Below are 6074 nucleotides of genomic sequence, written 5' to 3'. Positions count from 1 at the left end.
CAAATATATCCAAGCTAATTGGCAATTCTGGTCAGTGCACTACGGTGAATTATGTAGGTAAACAGGGCGGGGCTCGTACAGGTGTGTGTTCTGAATAATGTGTAACTTTCACATTCAGAACTAAGTTTCGAAGGAATATTATTATTGAAGAGTAAGTTATATCAGCCTCCAATCATGCTTGAAAGGCACCAATCGCACATATTGCACACAGACGTGTCTGTAAGGTTGGTATTTCTCATCCTAATGTTTAATTAAGTGCGCGTTTAGGCAAGAACAGCATGTGGTTTCGCTTGATATCACTCTTACAGGCTTACATAAACCGAACACACACACACACAGACACAAAGAGACACAGACACACACGTGCACACGTACACACACACTCGCACGCACGCACGCACACTTACACCCACATCCACACCCACACACACATATATATATATATATATTCGGTTTATGTAAGCCTGCAAAAGTAGTGTCAAGTATATAAAGCACGTGTCATCAGTATTGTCTGGTCCATACACGATTATTTACATATAGCTGGAACGCTGCTGCGTGCGGCATGCAACTACAAACAAACAAACAAACTACTTACTACATATATGAAGATAACAACTTCTTTCTTACACATACACAACGATTCAGGGCTACTTCCTTCACATGATAAAGAACAAGAAGTAATCGTTTTGTATGTAAAAACGAAGTTGTTACCGATAATACTACTTATTGTCAGGTCAGCATCCAACTTCTAAATGCTGACAAAGACTTACATTAACTAGTAAATGATACAAATACATACCGACCATCCCTGTTAAACAGCCCTTGTCCCCAAATGTAAAATTATTGACGTAAGACCAGGCCATCTCCCGCTCCAAATGATAATTACTAAAGTATTTTAAAAAAGAAGTATCCAATATGGAGGTAGCTCAGAATTTCAATGTCGGATAAAAAATTAAATTCCAGAAGTTTGGGGTGGGTGTAACAGGTCTGCAGTTTCCCATCTTACAAAGTTTTGAGGGATTTTACAGCTCAAGCCAATGATTATATTGCTCTTGAACAGCATCATCACATGTATGTTAAGTTTTTGTTTGTTTGTTGTTTAACGCCGCACTCAGCAATATTCCAGCTATATGACGGCGGTCTGTAAATAATCGAGTCTGGACCAGACAATCCAGTGATTTATATCATGAGCATCGATCCACGCAATTGGGATACGATGACATGCGTCAACCAAGTCAGTGAGCCTAACCACCCGATCCCGTCAGTCGCCTCTTACGCCTTTTACGGCAAACATTTGTTACTGAAGACCTATTCTACCCCGGATCTTCACCGGTAACATGGTGTTTTGTTTTGGTGTTGGTGTTGATCTCGTGTTCTCTCTTGACAATATTAATGTACCTGATTTGTGTGCTTTCTGTTCGTGAAAACCTCATTCAGGTGCCAACATCTTCACAGTTTAGTTATTGGGGTGTATGGAGGTATATCTCAAAACATTCATTTTTTAATCCGACATTGCACTTTTGAACTGGTCCCTTTGGGTCAACTAGATTTATTGGATGTTAGTTTAGTGTGAAGGGCACTTGCCCTATTTCGATGTGCGTCACAATATCCTTATCGAAACCATGGCCACATGGCAGAACAAGGGAAAGCAGCATGTGAATGTTGCAGCACATACAATTCATTCTAAGAGGATGAACATTATTCACTTGAACATTGATTTTTTCAAAAGTTTGCACATCGGTTCTTTTATTCATACCTCAATGAACCGAAAATAATATACAGTCTATGCTTATAATCAAATTCGACAATGAAAACATGTTTATCTACAATAGTCTAACCAAAATTAGTTCTGTATATCGAAGGCAGACAAAAATGACGACATTTATAAACATTCGAGGTGTAGGGATACATACGGTGGCGTGACATTTACCAGGTGATTGTTTAATTTATGCACATAATTTGACACGCCTACAAAGTCATTAGCCAATCAACGTAGAATAAGATCAAAACAATGTTCACAGGACCTGTCAATCAAGGCAAGAGGCGAGAAGAAATGCACCAGTCAGACTGTCACGAACCGGAACAAATATGTCCGGAAGGCGGCTGTTTCAAATGACATGGTCCGTTACCGCCAGATTCAAACATTATTTCCCTGAAAACGGGAAGACGCAGTTTGAACAATGCTAGTCAGAAATGTAACCCGAAGACATTTAAGTTGTGGAACCGAGGCGAGCGGGAAAAAAAACAGGCGAGCGAGCCTGCACGTTTGCTGTTTTATTCCTTCTCGGCCTTCGGTTTCAAAGGGTAGTTTGGACAATGAATATGCATGAATGTCGCTAAATGTCCTATGCAAGACGATACACGTGAGCAGAAAGGGAATTCCCTCGACTGTAATATTGGGATTCCCCGACATTCAGTAGTAATAATGTAGTGCGCCTCGGTGGGCGTGGCTTTTTTTTTTACATTCATTGGGAAATGAATGCAATAACACAACGGATATTTAATTATTTATCATTGTCCACAGTACATTGATATAGACAATGACTATCTCCGGATCTCGAGAACATCATGATACCAAACAAGATATGATATTTCGCAGACATTGCTCGTTCATAACACCAGACATATATAAATGACCATTTGTATGCATGTACACTAATTTCTATTCTCTAAGCAAAAATACCTGAATTATAATTCTCTGTCTTGATACATTATATTAATTGAAATGGAAATATGCACCGCAAAATGATCAAATGATGTATCTCCCCACTAAGTAAATACTCTCCAGAACAGCAATAAAATTGAAGCATCCATCGTCTTCAAACTACCTCAAACAATCAGGTGTGAAATACGGGTAACGCAGTTAATCCGGGAAGTACCATATCGAGTAGTGAGTGAGTATGGTTTTACGCCGCATTTAGCAATACTCCAGCAATATCACGGCGGGGGACACCAGAAATGGGCTTCAAACATTGTACCCATGTCGGGAATCAAACCCGGGTCTTCGGCGTGACGAGCGAACGCTTTAACCACTAGGCTACCCGACCGCCCCCCATATCTAGTTACCAGTAACAGTAATTGGTCCAGGTTTATTGTTTCTTCATTACCATAACATTTATGAACTTAAAAGGGCACCACTATCTTACAATATTTACATTTTGACACTATTTCTAAACTCATATGTCTGTATTTGTTGTGTATGACGGCGAATTGTAAAAAAACGAATCTGGTCAAACCAATGGTTGATATAACGAGCAAAGTCACATTCCATCGGGAAACGATGACACGCAATCAGCCACGTCATTTACTCTAACCATCCCATCTCATTTATAATTAATCGCCCCTAACTACAAGAAATGGAGTGACGGGGGTCATGTCTAACCCTGGACCACAGGACCCGTGAAGATCCGGGGTAGAATAGGTCTTCAGCAACCCGTGCTTGCCGTTAAAGGCGACTATATATGCTTGTCGTAAGAGGCGACTAACGGGATCGGGTGGTCAGGCTCGCTGACTTGGTTGAAGCATGTCATCGATCCCAATTGCGTGGATCGATGCTCACGATATCAATAACTGGATTGTCTGGTCCAGACTTTATTATTTCCAGACCGCCGTCATAAAGCTGGAATATTGCTGAGTGCGGCGTAAAAAAACAAACCAACCAATCTGGACCACAGGATGGATTTTCTACGTGAAAAGCTATTACTTGAATACAGACCTGCGCCACCCCACAATACGCCACTCCTTTTCCGCCACCTCCTTCAAACACAATATTTGTATAATCCAAGTTGGCTTTCTTTATATCGTCAATGAATCTGTCGGCCATGACGATACTCAACAGACAGATTACTTGCACAACCTCTCCAGACTTTCTTGTCGCCCTCAACGTTGTTGAATTACCTGCTTCTCTTTTCGGTTCAATATAAATTTTCAGTGGTGGGCTCATTTATAAATAATTTGAAACAGTAAATTTTCCTTTAGGTCAGGTATGTTTGCTTTGTGCTCCATTCTACATAGCAACACGATGGTTGTGTGGTGTACTTCAGATGCTATTATCGTATCAGCTGCACTGTCTGAAAGAACGAATGAACGGTGGCGACATAATTTGAGATTATTAGCCGAGTGTGTTTCCGTATCGTAAATAGCATATATAAGGAACAACAACAGTGTTATGCGATATTCTGGCCAGCATAAAATGTTATGTTCTGAAAATGTAATATTTTCAATATAGAGTGAATGAATCCTTAGCTGTTTACCACTGTGGGGTCCGGTCGTACATGGGTTCGAACCCACAATCATAGGTTTTGCAGCTCTGTGCAACTAACTGGGGCGCTTTAGACGATTGAGAATGCCGCACTTGAGCTAAATCGGAGTATAAGGCTGAAGTTACAATTACAGAGATAGTAAACCCATCACTAATGCGGTAGCTCAGTGGTTAAAACGTTCGCCCGTCACGTCGACGTCCTGGGTTCGATTTCCCCTTGGGTACAAAGTCATAGCGCGTTGCTCATAATAAGACTTGACCAGACAAATTCGCTGATTTCAGATGATTATCATCTTGTTGGTTCCTTGTTAGTCCCTCTAGACAATCATCTTGTAGATATGAACATTTCCACACGACGCGTTAATTTTAGGAAAGACCGGCAAAATGTTGGCTTGGTGGGTCTTCCGTAGATAAGTGGGGTTTACAGACGATTTATGTTTCTGATAAGCGTCGTAAAGCCTTACCTCGCCGATAACGCTGTGAAGTCCCCTATATTTACACATACATGTACATCTGTCCACAGATTCCGTCAGGTAAAGGACTTTGCTCATGTGACATTATTCAGTAAGACGAGTCATTGTTTTGGTGATACGCGTAAAGCTGTGTCCAGGATTAGGGTAATCATTGTCGTTATATTGATATAACAACGTTTGTCTTATTGATGGATCACCCGTTTTTATCTAACATTTGGGATGTTGTTTTCCAAGAACGTGTTTAATCTGATATGTTTTGTTCAATTATCTAAAGGGAATTATCTCACTAACATGCATTGATACGGTTGTTGTAAGTTAGATTGTGTGTTAACACGAGATATGAATTTTGAGAATAAAGCAAATATATGTGATACTCTGGTAAATAAACATCGACATAAAGTTTAAATAAGTATTTATATACATACATATATGTAATCAGTATGTACAGTTATACTACGTTTATACGAACGAACTGACGGATATAACGAACTGGCTTTTGTGGGTCCTGACCATTTGCTGTATATATTCTGAATGTATGCTTATAACGAACTACGGTTATAACGAGCTAGAATTAGTGGTCCCTTTGAGTTCGTTATAACCGTAGTTTACTGTACATGTAACTGGAATGCTGCACATTCACGTCGCGTTAACCCAAACGCAAAGTTGAGAAGGAGATGAGTGTTGGCTGCTAGAGCTGAGAAGGGGTGAGTACATGCTTCTAGAGCTGAGAAGGGGTGAGTACATGCTGCGAGAGCTGAGAAGGGGTGAGTACATGCTTCTAGAGCTGAGAAGGGGTGAGTACATGCTGCGAGAGCTGAGAAGGGGATGAGTACATGCTCCTAGAGCTGAGAAGCGGTGAGTATAGGCTGTTAGAGCTGAGAAGGGGTGCGTACAGGCTGCGAGAGCTGAGAAGGGGATGAGTACAGGCTCCTAGAGCTGAAAAGGGGATGAGTACAGGCTGCTAGATCTGAGAAGGGGATAGTACAGGCTGCTAGAGCTGAGAAGGGGATGAGTACAGGCTGCTAGAGCTGAGAAGCGGATGAGTATAGGCTGCTAGAGCTGAGAAGGGGATGAGTATAGGCTGCTAGAGCTGAGAAGGGGTGAATACAGGCTGCTAGAGCTGAGAAGGGGATGAGTATAGGCTGCTAGAGCTGAGAAGGGGTGCGTATAGGCTGCTAGAGCTGTGAAGGGGATGAGTACAGGTTGCAAGAGCTGAGAAGGGGTGAATACAGGCTGCAAGAGCTGAGAAGGGGTGTGTACAGGCTGCAAGAGCTGAGAAGTGGATGAGTATAGGATGCTCGAGCTGAGAAGGGGTGAGTACAGGCTGCTAGAGCTGAGAA

Source organism: Haliotis rufescens, unplaced genomic scaffold, assembly GCF_023055435.1.
Source record: "Haliotis rufescens isolate VD_foot unplaced genomic scaffold, xgHalRufe1.0.p SCAF_13, whole genome shotgun sequence".
In the NCBI taxonomy this organism is placed as follows: domain Eukaryota; kingdom Metazoa; phylum Mollusca; class Gastropoda; order Lepetellida; family Haliotidae; genus Haliotis; species Haliotis rufescens.
This window is presented reverse-complemented; position numbering follows the sequence as displayed.